Source organism: Leuciscus leuciscus (assembly GCF_965113295.1).
Source record: "Leuciscus leuciscus genome assembly, chromosome: 10".
Classification (NCBI taxonomy): Eukaryota; Metazoa; Chordata; class Actinopteri; order Cypriniformes; family Leuciscidae; genus Leuciscus; species Leuciscus leuciscus.
Window position 1 is genome coordinate 3308633 of NC_138734.1, and position 20528 is coordinate 3329160.

General features: G+C 39.8%; 1 protein-coding gene and 1 long non-coding RNA gene across 2 annotated transcripts in view; one reads left to right on the forward strand and one right to left on the reverse strand.

Annotated features, from left to right (window-relative positions):
- Window positions 1–20528, forward strand: part of LOC309507816 (uncharacterized protein) — a 138625-nt gene that overhangs the window by 102281 nt on the left and 15816 nt on the right. The window lies entirely within an intron of this gene.
- LOC309507866 lies at window positions 18089–19612 on the reverse strand. The gene is made up of 2 exons (XR_014209260.1): window positions 19512–19612; window positions 18089–19181 (listed from the first exon to the last, which is right to left on the reverse strand). It is a non-coding gene; the product is annotated as an uncharacterized lncRNA (long non-coding RNA).

Below are 20528 nucleotides of genomic sequence, written 5' to 3' on the forward strand. Positions count from 1 at the left end.
AAGCAAAAAGGATCAGAAAGCCGAGGCGAGCGGAGACGACGGCAAAGAGGTTAACATGGCAGCCATTGCTAGCCTTCTTGAGGAACACCGCGTCGCTCTTTCTGCAGACTTTAATACTGCCGTTTCAGCACTCGAGGTAAAGCTAGACCAAATTCAAACTGCCGTGACGGACCACGCCTCGAAGATTGCCTCGCTCGAGACGCACGTAAATGCACAGGATGAGCGCGTGCAAGCCTTGGAAACGACTTGTGCTATCCTAACGGAGAGCAACGCTAAATTGTTAGCCAAAGTCGTGGATCTCGAGTCCCGTAACCGACGCAATAACATAAGAATTATTGGTCTACCTGAATCCATTGAAGGGCCCCGACCATCCATATTCTTCTCAGAGCTACTTGCGGAAGTATTCGGGGACGTACTGGATTCTCCACCGGAATGTGATAGAGCCCACCGGTCGCTGTCTGATAAACCGAAGCCGGGGCAGAGGCCCAGACCTGTTATCATTCGGCTACATAAATTCCAACAAAAGGAAAAGATCATCCGCGAGGCTAGAGCGAGGAGGGGAAAGCTTAACTATCGAGGCACACCTATCTCTATTTACGAAGACTATGCGCCGGAGGTGATGGAACAACGCTCGAAGTACAGGGAGGTGCTCTCTGAACTGTACAATCTTGGCCTAAAACCAGCGGTGTTGTTTCCGGCCAGGCTTACTATCGTAACGAAGGATGGTGAGAGGAGAAGATTTGCATCGGTCACTGAAGCCAAGGACTACATTGCATCTATTCGTCCTGCTGAGGTCTAAACACGAAGTGTTTTGCGGAGCAACTCACGACTGGGTCGACTGACGCATGAAGCGGTATTCGTTAAATGCTTGGATTTTCATACTGATGTGCGTATGCTATAGATCTATAACGTTACCGTTGGATATCTTTTATCTGGCATTATGGAGGTATCGCTTTATATACACCCTTGTGTCTACTTAGTTAAGTGATTTAGTTCTAATTTTAGATCATTGTACACTTACAGGTATACCAATTTTTATTATTACTTTTTCAATTTTATTTTTATTTATTCATTTATTATAATTTTTTCTTTCTTTCATCTCCTTCTTTCGTTAGGCCTGGTGCTTGTGGTTATTATGCACATTTTGTTTGAACAATTTATTATTTTTATAATTTTTATTTTCATTTTTGTACACTTTCTAGTCACTACACACTGATTCTTAAGTCACAGGCTGGGCTAAATACAAGTGTTATCCTAAATGGATCTGTGTTTTGCGTCTTCTACTGCACTTCGCCTATTTTTTCGCTCGTAAAAATTTGCAGTGGTGCTTACAATATGTGCCTATTCGAATACATGAAAATGGTTATAAAGAGTATAAAAATATATTTGTATATTTGTTTTTCTCTCTTGGCGAATGTACATTGTATATAGGCCTAATCATAACTTAATCTTTGTTGCTTTTGTGTGTATGTATGTATGTATGTATATATATATATATGCATGTATGTGTATATGTATATGTGTATAATTATTTTATTTTCTCACATTCGTTTGTTTTTTTGAAATTTTCATTACAAAAGGGGGGTTAAAGTTCAAAGGTGGTGGGAAAGAGACGTTGGAAGTCTTGTGTCGCTGTAAAGCGCTGAGCCGTGTTGCTCGGACAATGTTCGTATTTTGGGGGAATATTTTTGGTGAGGCCACAAATAAGTTTTTTTTTTTTTTTTTTTTTTTTTTTCTCCTTTTCCTCTCTCTCCCGTTGCAGAAGGCCATACAGTTCAATTTACAACCTTATGCATCGTTCTAGATGGCTGTTGATACGTCAAGGATGAGTAAAGGTGTGCGCCTGATTTCATGGAATACCAAAGGAATGAATAAGGCCATTAAGATTGGTAAGGTAATGACCCAGCTGCAACATTTGAAAGGGGATATTATATTTCTACAGGAAACACATCTTAAAACATCAGATATCCAACGAATCAAAAAGCCTTGGATGAGTCATGTGTTTCACTCGAAATTCTCGGCCAAAGCTAGAGGGGCTGCTATTATTATTACCAAGAAAATATTGTTTGAGCCAAAACATATTATTGAGGATGTCAATGGCCGTTATGTCATAGTATCGGGCTTATTACAGAATCTTTCAGTAGTCCTAGTCTCTATCTATGCTCCCAACTGGGACGATGAACAATTCTTCATCAACCTCTTTGCTAAAATTCCAAATAGTGACAATCATCATATACTGATAGGAGGCGATTTTAACTTAGTGCAAGACACAATTCTCGACAGATCGTCTTCAAAGCAAATTAATCTATCTAATTCTGCTAAAGTAGTTTTTAATTGCTCATCTCATCTAGGAATTTCGGACCCCTGGAGGTGTAAAAACCCCCAGAGTAAAATTTTCTCTTTTTTCTCCCCGCCACACCAAACCTTTTCCCGGATTGACTTTTTCCTGATTGATAACAAATTGTTGCATCTGGTTACCGCTAGTGATTATCACCCCATAGTTGTTTCGGACCATGCCCCCACCTCGCTTGATATTAATCTTCCTCTTAGTGTTATCTCCCCATCACTTTGGACATTTAGTTCTCACTTATTAGCACATCATGAGTTTGAGAACTTTGTAGCCATTCAAATTAGTAATTACATTGAATTCAATGATACCCCTGAGGTCAACAGTGGATTCCTATGGGAAGCCCTTAAAGCCTTTGTTCGAGGTCAGATTATTTCCTTCACTTCGTACATGCGTAAGGCTGGAAGGACTAAAAGGCAGGATATACTAGACAAACTCCGCAAACTTGATGAAATTTACGCTGTCTCTCCCTCACCTGCCCTTTACAAAAAACGACTTCTGCTACAATCAGAATATGATTGCTTGATGACTCATATTGTAGAGAGACAACTGAAGCAATCCAAGCAACGCTTTTTTGAACATGGCGATAAGGCGGGTCGACTTCTTCTTTTGCTCTCAACGAAGGCGGTCGCATTTTCTTACCCTCCTCTCCCTTATCTCCCCTGCTTTGCTTCTCTCGTCTCGTCTAGTCTACTTGTACTTTGAGAGACTCTCTCCGCACTGTTCTCCAAACTAAGAAATTATGGATTTGATCAACTGGTCTCTCAACGCAATTGACACCATCTTCTCGACGAGAAGCTTGGGTTCGGGGGAACCTGACTGCCCTGCCGGAACGTTCGCAGCTGGCTACACGATGGACGCGTGGGAGAGGTGGCGGGTCGTGTGTCTGGCGGCTCTTTCCGTGGAGGACATTGAAGACATCTACCTATTCGGAACCATGATAACAGGTTTTCTGCTGTTTGGATTAGGCATTGCCCTGGTTTATCGAGGAATTAAGAAGACGGTGACAGCTGTCCAAAACCCCATAAGGCTGCCCGTTATGATTGAAGCAGTGGGCAGAGCTGTCAGCACTCAGACTGTGACTTTGGTGACTTTGAACCAAAATATGGATAACATCTTGGAGAAGCTTACAGCTTTGCAAAGGCAAATGGATCGTTTCGGAGACCAAAATGGACCAGGGGCTGCGTAAATTGGAATGCAGCTACTCGTCCCAAGACCAAACAACCCCAATCTTATCTGCTTTCGGCCCCCCTCAACCAGCACTGGCCTTGGCCGAGGCTGCTGCTGGAACTACAACTCCCCCCGTGGAGCACTGCAGCGTGACGCTCTTGCGTTCCTTCCCCCATCCCCCACAGACACCTGCTGATTGTTGACTCTGTCTGGGACCTGATCAAGGCTGTCTCCATAGCAATTGCTGTGTCGCAATGACATCCTGCGGACTGAGGCTAGATTAGGATGCCAGACGCAGCGGCTTTCCAGGCCTACACATACACGCACTACATATATACAGATATGCAATCACCACCCCATACCCCCATCCCTCACCTTCGACGCTACATACCACCAGTCTGGCAGGCGGGTCCGACCAGCGCCGAAGAATGGCTGCAGGAACCGGATGGCTGCTTGTTTGTGCTGGGTTACCTCCATCCCCAACTACCCTCCCTTGTTGCAAGTCTTGTGTGTTCATGTTGTGTACTGATTATGTGCCAATGTTGCTGAGGTGTTTTTTACTGTTCCCAAACTGGACTCCTTACAGGAGCGTAGTCCGGGGGTGGCCTTTTTTTTCTCCTCACCTCTCCTCATGTTATGCTGTATTCTTTCCTAAAATGCTCTGTCTTCCTGTCCTGTCTACCCCATTGTCATATTGTATGTATGTTTGTATGGACAGGTTGATGGCGGAATTTCGCTGGTACTTGTGACTAGTGACCAATAAAGCTATTCATTCATTCATTCATTCATTCATCATTCATTCATTCATTCATTCATTCATTCATTCATTCATTCATTCAACAGGCCCGTGCGGCCAGTGCCTCTAGATTAATTCCAAAAATGATGTCCCCTAGTGGTAATCTTACTGCAGACCCAGCTGAAATCAACAGAGTTTTTTTAGACTTTTACACTAACCTCTATACTACGGAGCAGTCTTCAGCTTCAATAATGTTCCCCAATCCCTTAGATTCTTTAATATTCCCTAGAATTGATGAAGATTTGGCTAAGGAATTGGGCAGCCACATTTCCCCCCAAGAAGTCAAAGAAGCGATTAACTCAATGCAAAATAAGAAATCCCCAGGCCCTGATGGGTTTACAGTTGAATTCTATAAGGCATATTCTACTTTATTAGTCCCAATTTTGGTGAGGATGTACAATAATTCATTTCAAGAAGGCCAACTCCCATCGACACTGTATATGGCTTCTATATCCTTGCTTTTGAAGAAAGACAGGGATCCCACTTCCTGCGGTAACTACAGACCGATTTCTCTGTTAAATGTAGACTGCAAAATATTAGCCAAAATTCTGTCTATCCGCCTCCAAAATATAATGCCATCAATTATTTCATTAGATCAAACAGGCTTTACATTGGATAGGCATTCCTTCTCCAATACCCGGAGGTTACTTGATATTATTTTCTCACCCTCATCTAATACCCCTGAAGTCATAGTTTCATTGGACGCAGAGAAAGCTTTCGATAGGGTCGAGTGGGAATACCTGTTTTTTGTGTTAGGAAAATTTGGGTTTGACCCCAAACTCATTTCTTGGATACGGCTTTTGTATGCTTTCCCGTCTGCATCGGTATATACCAACGGTGTTCGATCGCCACCATTTTTACTTCAACGGGGGACACGTCAAGGCTGCCCGCTCTCGCCTTTGTTATTTAATATAGCTATTGAGCCCCTGGCCATTTGGCTCCGAAGTCACGATGCATTTAAAGGCATCAAACGTCATGGCTTGGTCCATAAACTTTCACTTTATGCAGACGATTTGTTATTATACGTCTCCGACCCCATAGCTTCTTTCCCCTCTATACTATCTGTTCTAGAACAGTTTGGCTGCCTATCAGGGTACAAGTTAAACTTTCAAAAAAGTGAGTTATTTTTTGTTAACCAATTGGCTAAATCTCTTCCTCATTCTTTATTTCCCTTTAAGTTAGCCTTGGATGGGTTCAAGTATCTGGGGATATTTATCACCGGTTCGCTTAAAGACTTGTTTTTTAAGAACTTTACACCACTTCTGGAAAAATGCAAGTCAGATATTGCTAGGTGGAGTTCCCTTTCCCTTTCTGAAATAGGTCGTGCAAACCTTATTAAAATGGTTGTTCTGCCAAAGTTTTTGTATCTTTTCCAGCATCTTCCAGTCTGCATTAACAAATCCTTTTTCGCTCATTTAGATCAGCATTTGAATGGATTCCTTTGGAATAACAAACCAGCTCGCATCAGGAAGTCAGTTCTTCAGCTTCCCAAATCTGAAGGGGGTTTAGCACTGCCAAATTTTCGATATTACTATTGGGCATGTAATATTCATAAATTACTTTATTGGGTTGGCCTTAAAAGTTGTGCCTCTAGTCCGCCCTGGGTGCATGTAGAGATATCTTCCTCTCGCTATTTACTTTCTAATATCTGCTCCCAGCTTCCACTTGGAGTACACAAAATCTCGAGCAATCCAATAGTTGTTAATACTATTAAGATTTGGCATCAATTCAGGAAACAATTTGGTCTTCATAGAGCGTCGATTCATATGCCAATTTCAAATAATTTAACCTTCCTAATAGTCATCTTTTTCGTTTTTTTCAAGTGAGGCATTTTATTCAAAAGCTATTTCCCCATTTTCCCAATCGCCCACCCGAATCAGAAATTGATTCAATTCTTACCTTCGACTCTGGTCAAAAACGACTGATTTCAGCTATTTATGGTAAAATTATCTCCCTAACTCCTTCTCCGATTGACTCCCTTAAGCTAACCTGGGAGCATGATTTGGGCATTGACATTTCCGATGACCAGTGGAAAAACATTCTCAGTTTAGCTCACTCTTCGTCTATTTGTGCTAGACATGCCCTAATACAATGTAAAGTGATCCACAGAGCTCATTTCACTAATGCCAGACTGGCTAAATTGTTTCCTAACAGAAGTGATGCCTGTAACAGATGCAAACAATCTCCAGCCGATCATCTTCACATGTTCTGGTCATGCCCGGTGCTATCAGATTATTGGTCCGACATTTTCACAACTCTCTCACAGGCCCTCAATTACACTATTGTCCCTAATTCCTTGACTGTTCTGTTCGGCCTCTCCCCAATCACATATATACCAGCTACAGCGCACTGCGTCATTGCCTTTACTACTTTGCTGGCCAGGCGTGCCATCCTCCTTAAATGGAAGCATGCTTCTCCTCCATCACATGACGACTGGATAAGAGATGTATTGCAATACATCCACCTTGAAAAAATTTGATATTATCTTAAAGGCTCACTGAGATCATTTCATAAAACTTGGAGCCCTGTACTGACTACTATTGAAGGCCTTATCGGGATTTTAAAACCTCCTGATTAGTTTTCTGTGGGGACGGGGGAGATTTTCTTCTTTTGTTTACTGTTTAATTATTATCATCTCTTTTTTTTTTTTTTTTTTTTTTTTTTCTTCTCTTCACATACTTTCTCGTCACATACCTTCTCGTGTATGTATTTACTGGTTTATTTATTAGTTTTTATTATCTATTTGTGAGTGCTACAGGTGGCCTTAGGGGCGGGGTGGGAGGGTGGACGAGTGAGGGTCTATATTTCTATATGGAACTGTTCTGTTGATTTTTTCTTTTTCTTTCAGACGCCTTGTTTCATTTTACATCTGTTGTAATACCCTTTATATGTCTGCAGAAAACGTAATAAAAAGAAATATATAAAAAAGTGAGTCAATAGAGTAAGCATTGTGTTCCTCCATGTTCTCGTCCTATGTCAGAACTGGATACACATGATTACTGTTTTGTTTGTTTGGGGGAGGAGCATGTGGCTCTTGCGTTGGAGCAGGGCGAGTGCGAGCATTGTGAGCTGTTCACAGTTAAAACGCTTTGTGCTCGACTTAGCTACTTCTAGACCGCACCAACATTACCATCGTGGGGCTCCCGCATGGATCTGGCTGATGAGCAAGAGACGGGTCCGCCCCTTTTGCTTACTCAGTCACTAGATCCTCCGGTGCTTCTTTGGTTCATGCGGGGGACGATGATATATCTCTTGGGTCTACGGACTACGAGCAGCCTACCTCTGAGCGTTCCTCTCGCGAAGATAAATCTATTGAGAAATTGCTCGAAGTGGTTACTCGCGCGGTGGCCAAGTTACAGCTTGACTGGCCACATGAACAAGAGACCCCCAAATAATCTAAGCTAGAGGATAGGTTTCTGTCCGGTGGCAGGGGGGTGGGACCAAAACATCAATCTCTCCCCTTCTTCGAGGACCTCCATGACGAACTATCAAAGTCATGGAGTAAACCATATACTTGTCGCGTCTTTGTGCCCTCGACGTCGACTTTTTTGACTATCATGGGTGCGAAGTTGCGGGGGTATACGGAGATGCTGCAGGTAGAAGAGACGCTCTCGAGCTATCTCTCGCCTGGGTCGGCATCTTCGATAAAAAGACCTGCCCTCCCCACGAAGTGAAAGTGAAAGTGAGACGTGACGGCCAAGTATGAATTTGACCTCTGCATTTAACCCATCCAAGTTAATGCACACACATTAGGAGCAGAGTAGTGAGTAGTTAACACACACACACTGCAAACATGGATACACACACCCAGAGCAGCGGGCAGCCTTTGTGTGGCGCCCGGGGAGCGATTAGGGGTTAGGTGCCTTGCTCAAGGGCACCTCAATCATTTCCCACCGGTTCTGGAATCGAACCAGCAACCTTTGGGTTACCAGTTCAACTCCCTAACCACTAGGCCATGACTGCCCCCAAGTTAGATTCAGCCACAGGTGCCTCTCCGTGCTAACCAGCGCTGACAGTGAATGGCAGATTGCACCATGAAGCCATGTAGAACAACTTCGGCGCTCGTGGGTAAAGCTAATCAAGCTGCAGGTCAGACTGACCTGTTGAAGGATTTGAGTGCGGGCAGTACCATCAGTGAGGAAGCATTCACTGAGTTGCGTAGAGCCACAGATCTGTCTCTCCGTGCTACCAAGCAAACGGCCTGTGCAATCTGCCATTCACTGTCAGCGCTGGTTAGCACGGAGAGGCACCTGTGGCTGAATCTAACTGGTATAAAAGATAAAGATTGCATCTTTCTACTAGACTCCCCAGTTTCACCCTCTGGCCTGTTTGGCGACTCCGTCAACACAGTCGTCACCAGGTTAAGAAAGGTTAAAAAACATGAGGAAACTTTTGTCCAGTACCTTCCTCGCCGCACTCAAAGGGAGGGCCATCGGCCACTCAACCTCTCCCCGGTCCTTCAAAAGCTAGGGAGGTTAAAAAGCAGAGTGTGGCGAACCGCGCTCCCCCTCGCAAAGATTTGGGACCGGCTCGCCGCACTCAGCAATCTCCCAGGCCAGACCTCAGGACTATCATCAATAAAAAGTCCTGATGGTCTGGCACCAAGTCTGGTGGGGGTGGCCCCCCGTGGGACGGGGCGTGTACAACATCTGACCGCCCCTCCTCGTTACCCCCAAGAAACCTCTCCATCCCCGCCGCCTCTGGTGCTTCGGGGGGCAGCGGTTTCCAGCGACATGTTAGACGTTCCATTGCTTCCTGCTGTCATCCAGGACACTGAACATCTAACATCCCCTCAAAAGGAAGTGTTAAAATTGATACCACTTTCAGAGAGTCTGGCAGCGTGGAAACTTCTGCCAGGTATTTCTGCATGGGTATTAAGCACAGTACAAATAGGATACAGAATCCAATTTATTCGTCGTCCTCCGCATTTCAACGGTATGGTCTCCACTTCCGTGAGACCGGAGCTGATGCATGTACAAGAGCTACAAACTCTGCTGAGCAAAGAGGCCATAGAACATGTTCCTCTTCCAGAGAGAGTCGGGCTATTACAGCAGATACTACCTGGTTCCCAAGAAGGATGGGTGGGTGCATCCAATCTTAAACTGGCTTAAACTGTACAGTCAAAGTGCTCAAGTTCAAGATGTTAACCGTCAACATCAAATTCAACATCACGATTGGTTCGTCACGATCGATCTGAAGGATACATATTTTCACATAGAAATATTGCCACAACACAGGAAGTTCCTGAGATTCGCTTTCAGAGGCGAAGCATACCAATTTCTTCTATTCGGTCTAGCCTTGTCACTCCGCACATACACAAAATGCATGGATGCATGGCTCCATTACGGCTCCAGGGCATTCGCATTTTGAATTACATCAACGATTGGTTAATACTAGCACAATCGCAAGAGATGGCGCTTCAATACAGAGACATCGTGTTAGCTCATCTAGTTTCTCTAGGGTTGAGACTCCACACCAAGAAAAGCGTTCTTTCTCCTGCCCAGAGAACGACTTATCGCGGGATCGTTTGGGATTCGATCACGATGCGGGCACAACTGTCTCCCGCTCGATTCGAGACCATTCGGCATACCATGAGCAAAGTCAGGCTAGGCCAAGATTGCACTGTTCGTCAGTACCAAAAAATGTTAGGTTTCATGCCATCAGCATCCACAGTGATTCCTCTGGGGCTGTTGCACATGAGACCGTTTCAGTTGTGGCTAAAAGCCAGGGGATTTCATCCATGGGCCAACCCTCAAAGGCAAATAAAAGTGATGCGCCGCGGGCTTCGTACACTATCTCTGTGGCTCAGACCCCGGTTCCTCGCCTTGGGTCCCACTCTAGGGGCGCCTTGTCGTCCTGTCACTCAGGGCAGTGTACATTCCAGGACATCTGAATGTGGGAACGGATTTACTGTCCAGACAGAAACTACCGATAGGGGAATGGAAACTCCACCCAGAAGTAGTGAAACAGATTTGGACCAGATTTTACAAACCGGAGGTGGACCTATTCGCCTCCCATCAGACAGCGCAATGTCCCCTCTACTTCTCTCTGAGTCACCCACCCGCCCTGGGCCTGGACGCGATGGCACACACATGGCCCAAAATGCGCCTGTATGCGTTTCCTATAGTTTTTCTGCTCCCAGGAGTTCTAGCCAGAGTTTGCCAACAAGGGTCTTCCCTCTTACTGATAGTGCCGCATTGGCCGAACAGAGTATGGTTCTCGGAGATAATATCTCGCCACGGGCTATTCTGGAGAGGAGGGACCTTTTGTCTCAGGCGGAGGGCAAGATATTCCATCCCAGACCCGACCTCTGGAACCTTCATGTTTGGCCCCTGATGGGTACCAATTGAGAGACACTGGGCTTTCGCCTGATGTTATTGACACCATTCTAAGTGCTAGGGCTTCCTCCACTAGAAAGAGTTATGCCAGCAAATGGGGTGTCTTTGAAAGGGGGTGTGTTGTACATAATGCAGATCCGGTCAACTGCCAGATTGCTTCAGTTCTGGACTTTTTGCAGGAAAAATTATCAACAGGCACATGCCCCGCCACTCACAGGGTTTATGTGGCCATTCTTTCGGCTTGCCATGCCTTGGTTGACGGGGTGCCACTTGGGAGACATCCTCTGCTCGCTTGTTTCATTTGTGGGGCCAGACGACTGTGGCCTCCTGTAAGAAGGCAAGGCAAGGCAAGGCAAGGCAAGTTTATTTATATAGCACATTTCATACACAATGGCAATTCAAAGTGCTTTACATAGAAGAAATTAAAATAATAAAAAGAAACAAGAATAATTAAAACAGTTTAGAAAAATAAAATGAAATACAATACAGTACAGTCGGACGAACAGCAGCACAGTGCTCATTCAGTAAATGCATAGCTAAACAGAAGTGTTTTGAGTCTGGATTTGAATGTGACCACTGTAGGAGCACATCTGATCTCTTCTGGAAGCTGGTTCCAGCTGCGGCTGGCATAATAGCTAAAAGCAGACTCACCATGCTTAGAGTGAACCCTTGGTATTTCTAGCTGATATGATCCTAATGATCTGAGTGATCTGTTGGGTTTATATTCAGTGAGCATATCTGCAATGTATTGAGGTCCTAGGCCATTGAATGATTTATATACCAGTAATAATACTTTGAAATCAATCCTAAATCTAACTGGGAGCCAGTGTAAAGACCTGAGGACTGGTGTGATATGTTCATATTTTCTGGTTCTGCTCAGAATCCTAGCGGCAGCGTTCTGTATGAGCTGCAACTGTCTTATGGTCTTTTTGGGAAGGCCAGTGAGGAGTCCATTACAATAATCCACCCTGCTGGTGATGAAAGCATGCACAAGTTTCTCTAAGTCTTGTCTGGAAACAAAGCATCTAATTCTTGCAATATTTTTCAGATGATAGTATGCTGATTTAGTTATTGCTTTGACATGACTACTGAAACTAAGGTCTGACTCTAGTGTCACACCAAGATTCCTGACTTGATTTTTAGTTGTTTGACCCCTAGAGAGAAGGTATGCGTTCACCTTGAGAACCTCATCTTTGTTTCCAAACGCAATAACTTCAGTTTTGTCTTTGTTTAATTGAAGAAAGTTTTGACACATCCAACTGTTGACCTCATCAATGCATTGGCACAGGGAGTCAATGGGGCTGTAATCGTTAGGCGATAGGGCTAAGTACAGCTGTGTGTCGTCTGCATAGCTGTGGTAAGCAATTTGGTTGTTTCTCATTATTTGGCTCATTGGGAGCATATACAGGTTGAACAGGAGTGGCGCAAGAATTGAGCCTTGAGGGACTCCGCATGTCATGGATGTCCACTCAGACTTATGGTCTCCTATACTCACATAATAACCTCTCCCATCTAAGTATGACCTGAACCATTTTAGGACTATCCCAGAAAGCCCCACCCAGTTTTCCAGCCTGTCAAGAAGTATGTTATGATCGACAGTGTCAAATGCAGCACTGAGGTCGAGTAGTACCAGCACTGTTAATTTGCCCGAATCAGTATTTAAGCGAATATCGTTTATTATCTTTATGAGCGCTGTCTCTGTGCTGTGATGCGGTCGGAAACCAGATTGAAAATGATCAAAGTATCCATTCGAGCTTAAGAATTTGTTCAGCTGAATTGAAGACAACTTTTTCAATGATCTTACCTATGAAAGGAAGATTTGAGATTGGTCTATAGTTGCTTAATATGGTCTTATCCAGATTGTTCTTTTTCAGGAGGGGCTTGACAACTGCAGTTTTCAGGGAGTTTGGAAAACTCCCAGAGAGAAGTGAGGCATTTACCACTTCTAGAAGATCTGCTTCTAAACTGTTTAGCACACTTTTGAAAAAAGATGTGGGAAGTGTGTCAAGAGCGCATGTTGATGTTTTAAGGTGTTGTACGGTTTCTACCAAAATTTTGCCATCAATTTTTTTGAAATCAGACAAAGTTACTACTTTTTCAGGTGGTCTGATCTGTCTGACCCCAGCACAACTCAAGGATGTGCTGATCACCTTTCTGATATTATTGATTTTGTCAGAGAAGAAAGAAGCAAACTCACTGCACTTGCTGTTTGAGAGAATTTCACTGGGAATCTGGCTTGGGGGGTTTGTCAGTCTCTCTACAGTAGCAAAAAGAGTGCGTGTGTTGTTTAAATTGCAGTTTATAATATTTGAGAAGAAAGTCTGTCTAGCTTTGCCTAGTTCCATATTGAAAGCATGAAGGCTGTCTTTGTAGATGTTATAATGGACTACAATTTTTGTCTTCTGCCACATGCGCTCTGCTTTTCTGCATTGTCTTTTCATATTTTGCACTGCTGTTGAGTTTCTCCAAGGTGCTTTTTGTCTGCCACTCTTCTTCCTGACTTTCACAGGAGCAATATCATCAATTGCACTTTTAACTTTTGAGTTAAAAGAATCAAGGAGAAAATCAACAGAGTCAGCAGATATGCTTGGTGTTAAGGATATAGCCTTCATAAATAGTACACTAGTGTTCTCATTTAAGCATCTCTTCTTGACAGACTCAGATCTAGCTTCAGTGGCAGGAGAGATCAATAGGCAAGGCAAGGCAAGGCAAGGCAAGTTTATTTATATAGCACATTTCATACACAATGGCAATTCAAAGTGCTTTACATAGAAGAAATTAAAATAATAAAAAGAAATAAGAATAATTAAAACAGTTTAGAAAAATAAAAATAAAATACAGTACAAACAGTCGGACGAACATTGGCACAGTGCTCATTCAGTAAATGCATAGTTAAACAGATGTGTTTTGAGTCTGGATTTGAATGTGACTACAGTAGGAGCACATCTGATCTCCTCTGGAAGCTGGTTCCAGCTGCGGCTGGCATAATAGCTAAAAGCAGACTCGCCATGCTTAGAGTGAACCCTTGGTATTTCAAGCTGATATGATCCTAATGATCTGAGTGATCTGTTGGGTTTATATTCAGTGAGCATATCTGCAATGTATTGAGGTCCTAGGCCATTGAATGATTTATATACCAGTAATAATACTTTAAAATCAATCCTAAGTTTAACTGGGAGCCAGTGTAAAGACCTGAGGACTGGTGTGATATGTTCATATTTTCTGGTTCTGCTCAGAATCCTGGCGGCAGCGTTCTGTATGAGCTGCAACTGTCTTATGGTCTTTTTGGGAAGGCCAGTGAGGAGTCCATTACAATAATCCACCCTGCTGGTGATGAAAGCATGCACAAGTTTCTCTAAGTCTTGTCTGGAAACAAAGCATCTAATTCTTGCAATATTTTTCAGATGATAGTATGCTGATTTAGTTATTGCTTTGACATGACTACTGAAACTAAGCTCTGACTCTAGTGTCACACCAAGATTCCTGACTTGATTTTTGGTTGTTTGACCCCTAGAGTGAAGGTATGCGTTCACCTTGAGAACTTCATCTTTGTTTCCAAACGCAATGACTTCAGTTTTGTCTTTGATTAACTGAAGAAAGTTTTGACACATCCAACTGTTGACCTCATCAATGCATTGGCACAAGGAGTCAATGGGGCTATAATCGTTGGGCGATAGGGCTAAGTAGAGCTGTGTGTCGTCTGCATAGCTGTGGTAAGCAATTTGGTTCTTTCTCATTATTTGGCTCATTGGGAGCATATACAGGTTGAACAGCAATATATCAAAGAAAATACAGAACCAAGAACCAAGATCCCTTCATGGGACTTAGCTATAGTCCTCGAGGGTCTGGTTGAGACCCCCTTTGAACCTCTAGAATCAGCGTCTGACAAACTTCTGACTCTAAAGATGGTTTTCCTTATGCCTATAACTTCATTAACCCTCTGGGGTCTGAGCTGTTTTCTGGCCCTGGAGGTGTTCTGACATGCTCTGACATTTGTGCTTATTTCTGTTACTTGTGACATTGTCATGGCTAAAGTCTTATTACACTGTATTTAGCACAAACTCTGCTACAATAATATATCAGCAGCATGTATGTAAAAGTTTGTAGTTTTGAGATAATGACATTTATGCGTGGTTTGTGAAAATACAAAAAAAAAATGTCACTGAAATAAGGCCATGAAACCCATACTGATTATTTCTTCACAAAACTTTTGAAAATTGTATCACGTAGCCTAGAATATTTGCTCCAAAACTATGTGAAAATCACCCTGACTGCTCATTTAGATAAGACAATATATTGATTTAAAATTTCTAAGACGTGTTTTGTGTGAGAAAGCCTTATGCGAAGAGGCGTGATCATCTCATTAATATGTAAGCCTTTAACACCTGAGAAAGACAAAGACACTCCCCTAACTGCCCTATTAGGAGCTATCAGGCCCTGTCATTCAGAGCAACCTTGCACAAAGAATGAGGAGATTTAAAAAAGAATGGCTTTTAGATTGTTTGGATTTATTTAAAACACAACATAATCCAAAGATACACAACAAATGACAAAAGAGCACATTGAAAACAATGATCCAAAGACAGAGACCTTTGTGCCATTCCTAAAAACATTGTACATACCTTTCATTTCCAAGGTGTTTGATTTTCACTTTACCATGTTCATGTACAGAGACTCATGTGAATGTTGAAGTCAGCAGGACTCAATTGTATCTGGTCCCTGAAAGAAAAGAAAAAAAGTGAACATACTGGTATCAAGAGAAACTAGGCCTGCACGATTTTGGGAATACATTTTAGATTTTTCTGGTTAAAATAGCTTTTTAAAATTCACAGAATACACACACACACACACACACACACACACACACACACACACACACACACACACACACACACACACACAAATGTTTCCAACAATATATAATATAATGAACACCAGGTTTGTTGTGCCTTGTAGGCATAGGCTATGCAGTGCTGCATAAAATAATAATAACAATAGCATATAGCAGTCTATAAATCTTCCAAAAGATTTCAGTAACAACTATGCTAGAAAAAAATATATTGATTATCATATGTTACTTCAAATGTTTCCATTCGTTATGATGTTATGAAATGAGATTGGAGTAAAAACATGAAGCCTAATGTTTGGTGCGTTTTGCTTTTCAAACGCACAGTGCGCTCCAAAATATGAAACATTATGGTTACCATATTATACATATCTACGTTTGAGCAGATATCCACAAACACAGTATTTAACAGTAAACACGGGTCTACTATAATATTCACCATATATCTAGCAACAGTTCAACTGCAATGTGAAGTTTATGCAACAATAACATTAACTAATATAATAAAGAATTTCTTTCTTTCTTTCTTTCTTTCTAACTAATCCATCTTTCATTCTTTCTAACTAACCAATCCATCTTTCTTTCTTTCTAACTAAACTTTTTTCTTTCTTTCTTTCTTTCTTTCTTTTTCTTTCTTTCTTTCTTTCTTTCTTTCTTTCTTTCTTTCTTTCTTTCTTTCTTTCTTTTTCTTTCTTTCTTTCTTTCTTTCTTTCTTTCTTTCTTTCTTTCTAACTAATCCATCTTTCTTTCTTTTTCTAACTAATCCATCTTTCTTTCTAACTAAACCATTTTTCTTTCTTTCTAACTAATCCATCTTTCTTTCTTTCTTTCTAACTAATCCATCTTTCATTCTTTCTAACTAACCAATCCATCTTTCTTTTTCTAACTAATCCATCTTTCTTTCTTTCTTTCTAACTAATCCATCTTTCATTCTTTCTAACTAACCAATCCATCTTTCTTTTTCTAACTAATCCATCTTTCTTTCTAACTAAACCATTTTTCTTTCTTTCTAACTAATCCATCTTTCATTCTTTCTAACTAATCCATCTTTCATTCTAACTAATCTATCTTTCTTTCTAACTAATCTATATTTCTTTCTTTCATTCTAACTAATCAGTCTTTCTTTCTTACTTTTTTATCTTTCTTTCTTTCTTTCTTTCTTTCTAACTAATCGTTCTTCTTTCTTTCTAACTAATCCATCTTTCTTTCTAACTAATCTTTTCTTTCTTTCTTTCTTTCTTTCTTTCTTTCTTTCTTACTAATCCATCCATCTTTCATTTTAACTAACCAATCCATCTTTCTTTCTTTCTAACTAATCCATCTTTCTTTCTTTCTAACTAATCCATCTTTCATTCTCTCTAACTAATCCATCTTTCATTCTTTCTAACTAACTAATCCATCTTTCTTTCTTTCTAACTAATCCATCTTTCTTTCTTTCTAACTAATCCATCTTTCATTCTTTCTAACTAACCAATCCATCTAATCTATCTTTCTTTCATTAATTCTGACTAATCTATATTTCTTTCTTTCTTTCTAACTAACCAATCCATCTTTCTTTCTTTCTAACTAATCCATCTTTCTTTCTTTCTAACTAATCCATCTTTCAGTAACTAACCAATCCATCTTTCTTTCTAACTAATCCATCTTTCTTTCTAACTAATCCATCTTTCTTTCTAACTAATACATCTTTCTTTCTTTCTAACTAATCCATCTTTCATTCTTTCTAACTAACCAATCCATCTTTCTTTCTTTCTAACTAATCAATCTTTCTTTCTTTCTAACTAATCCATCTTTCTTTCTTTCCAACTAATCCATCTTTCTTTCTAACTAATCTATCTTTCTTTCTTTCATTCTAACTAATCTATCTTCCTTTCTAACTAATCTATATTTCTTTCTTTCTAACTAATCAATCTTTTTTATTGCTCTCTTACTAATCTATCTTTCTAACTAATGTCTTTCTTTCATTCTAACTAATCAGTCTTTCTTTCTTACTTTTTTATCTTTCTTTCTAATTAACCAATCCATCTTTCTTTCTTTTTAACTAATCCATCTTTCTTTCTTTCTAACTAACCAATCCATCTTTCTTTCTTTCTAACTAATATATATTTCTTTCTTTCATTCTCACTAATCTATCTTTAACTAATCAGCCTTTCTTTCTTTCATTCTAACTAATCAGTCTTTCTTTCTTTTTAACTAATCCATCTTTCTTTCTTTCTTTCTTTCTTTCTTTCTTTCTTTCTTTCTTTCTATCTAATCCATCTTTCTCTTACTAATCTATCTTTCTTTCTAACTAATCAGTCTTTCTTTCATTCTAACTAATCCATCTATCTTTCTTGCTAACTAGTCCATCTTTCTTTCTTTCTAACTAATCCATCTTTCTTTCTTTCTAACTAATCCATCTTTCATTCTTTCTAACTAATCCATCTTTCATTCTTTCTAACTAACTAATCCATCTTTCTTTCTTTCTAACTAATCCATCTTTCTTTCTTTCTAACTAATCCATCTTTCATTCTTTCTAACTAACCAATCCATCTAATCTATATTTCTTTCATTAATTCTAACTAATCTATATTTCTTTCTTTCTTTCAAAACTAACCAATCCATCTTTCTTTCTTTCTAACTAATCCATCTTTCTTTCTTTCTAACTAATCCATCTTTCAGTCTTTCTAACTAACCAATCCATCTTTCTTTCTAACTAATCCATCTTTCTTTCTAACTAATCCATCTTTATTTCTTTCTAACTAATCCATCTTTCATTCTTTCTAACTAACCAATCCATCTTTCTTTCTTTCTAACTAATCCATCTTTCTTTCTTTCTTTCTAACTAATCCATCTTTCTTTCTTTCTAACTAATCCATCTTTCATTCTTTCTAACTAACCAATCCATCTAATCTATCTTTCTTTCATTAATTCTAACTAATCTATATTTCTTTCTTTCTTTCTAACTAACCAATCCATCTTTCTTTCTTTCTAACTAATCCATCTTTCTTTCTAACTAACTAATCCATCTTTCAGTCTTTCTAACTAACCAATCCATCTTTCTTTCTAACTAATCCATCTTTCTTTCTTTCTAACTAATCCATCTTTCATTCTTTCTAACTAACCAATCCATCTTTCTTTCTTTCTAACTAATCCATCTTCCTTTCTAACTAATCTATCTTTCTTTCTTTCATTCTAACTAATCTATCTTTCTTTCTAACTAATCTATATTTCTTTCTTTCTAACTAATCAATCTTTTTTATTTCTCTCTTACTAATCTATCTTTCTAACTAATGTCTTTCTTTCATTCTAACTAATCAGTCTTTCTTTCTTACTTTTTTATCTTTCTTTCTAACTAACCAATCCATCTTTCTTTCTTTTTAACTAATCCATCTTTCTAACTAACCAATCCATCTTTCTTTCTTTCTAACTAATATATCTTTCTTTCTTTCATTCTAACTAATCTATCTTTCTTTCTTTCTAACTAATCAGCCTTTCTTTCTTTCATTCTAACTAATCAGTCTTTCTTTCTTTTTAACTAATCCATCTTTCTTTCTTTCTTTCTTTTTTCTTTCTTTCTTTCTTTCTTTCTTTCTTTCTTTCTATCTAATCCATCTTTCTCTTACTAATCTATCTTTCTTTCTAACTAATCAGTCTTTCTTTCATTCTAACTAATCAGTCTTTCTTTCTTTTTAACTAATCCATCTATCTTTCTTGCTAACTAGTCCATCTTTCTTTCTTTTGAACTAATCATCCATCTTTCTTTCTAACTAATATATCTTTCTTTTTAACTAATCCATCTTTCTTTCTTTCCTTTCTAACTAATCCATCTTTCTTTATTTTTAACTAATTCATCTTTCTTTCTTTCTTTCTTTTTTACTTACTATCTACTACATCTTTCTTTCTTTTTCTTTCTTTCTAACTAATCCATATTTCTTTCTTACTAATCCATCTTTCTTTCTTTCTAACTAACTAATCCACTGTTCATTCTTTCTTTCATTCTAGCTAATCTATCTTTCTTTCTTACTAATCCACCTTTCTTTCTTTCTTACTAATCTATCTTTCTTTCTAACTAATCAGTCTTTCTTTCTTTCATTCTAACTAATCTATTTTTCTTTCTTTCTAACTAATCTTTCTTTCTTTCTTGCTTTCTTTGTTTCTAACTAATCTATCTTTCCTTCTCTCTTTCTAACTAATCTTTCTTTCTTTCTAACTATTCTTTCTTTCTAACTCATTTATCAATCAAAATTTAAACTACTTTAAACTTCAAACTACTTCAAACTTCTAACTACTTTAAAGGTGCTCTAAGTGATGCCGGGAGTGTTGACATTCGAATTGTTGTCAAACAAAACGGAGGCTAGCTAGACCCTCCCTCCTCCTCATCCCGTCTCCTCCCTCCTCCCCTCCCTTCCGGCATAAAGGAAAGTCAAAGTAGTCACTAGGGGTGACCCCGAATAGTCGAAGATTCGATGCTTCGATAGGAGGAGCCTGATTCGACTACCGATCTCACAGTCGAATCTTCGCAGAGGTGTTATGAAACGAGGATCATGCCACTTTGGCTATATGAGGGCGCTCAATGTCTGATTTCACATAGAACTACCGGTTTTCTGTCAATACGTTAACATTCAGCCTATTATGATAATGCTGTATATAAAAATGTGCAAAGAAAGAAGCTTTTAATAAATATTTTTTAACGTGCGTGAATAAATCCAAACACCCCGGGACAGATTTAAGTTTCACTTTCAATCCGTGACCGACAGAGGAGCGTCGTGGCGGCAAGGATTTAAATCTTTAACAGTGTCTGGGATAAGAAAATCTAAAGTGTGGATGTACACCATCAGAAAGGAAAGGATATCCTCCAAGGCTGGATTTAGCATCAGGAAAACCATGATCGCACTTCTGCCGGCCAACGGTAACAAGTTGGTTTTCCACAGGACATTCTAAAATGCTTAACGTGAAAAAAGCTTTTAAAACGCTTAAAAGGCACTTTAACGTGGCTTAATGCATGTACACAGTAGGCTACACACTTTATTAAGAAACCATATAATGTGC